The sequence below is a fragment of the Myotis davidii genome, unplaced genomic scaffold, assembly GCF_000327345.1.
Source record: "Myotis davidii unplaced genomic scaffold, ASM32734v1 scaffold1238, whole genome shotgun sequence".
In the NCBI taxonomy this organism is placed as follows: domain Eukaryota; kingdom Metazoa; phylum Chordata; class Mammalia; order Chiroptera; family Vespertilionidae; genus Myotis; species Myotis davidii.
The window spans coordinates 76,733-76,977 of record NW_006289106.1 but is presented as its reverse complement, the minus strand read 5'-3'; the positions used below and the strand labels follow the sequence as shown (position 1 = coordinate 76,977).

At 71.4% G+C, this 245-nt stretch overlaps 1 protein-coding gene across 1 annotated transcript in view; it reads left to right on the top strand.

Annotated features, from left to right (window-relative positions):
• DCAF15 (DDB1 and CUL4 associated factor 15) overlaps positions 1-245 on the top strand; it is an 8,890-nt gene that overhangs the window by 476 nt on the left and 8,169 nt on the right. The window lies entirely within an intron of this gene.

Here is a 245-nt window from a genome sequence, read left to right as displayed (position 1 = left end):
GGCAGCGCCCTCGCTGCCGGCTTCGCCTTCCTCCGCTGGGTGCTCCTCTCCGTGTTCTGCTCTGGCCACACGGAGCTGGGAGCTGCGGTACCTGCTGCCGCCTCCCCTGCCGAACGGGAGGCGGCTCCCCGGTCTCCCCCCTCGGACTGGGGGCCATCTGAGCAGGGCTTTCCCCGCGCCATCAGACTGCACCTTTCCAGGGAGCCAGGGTCTCCGCCCCATCCGTTTGGGGGCTGGGAGGGCAG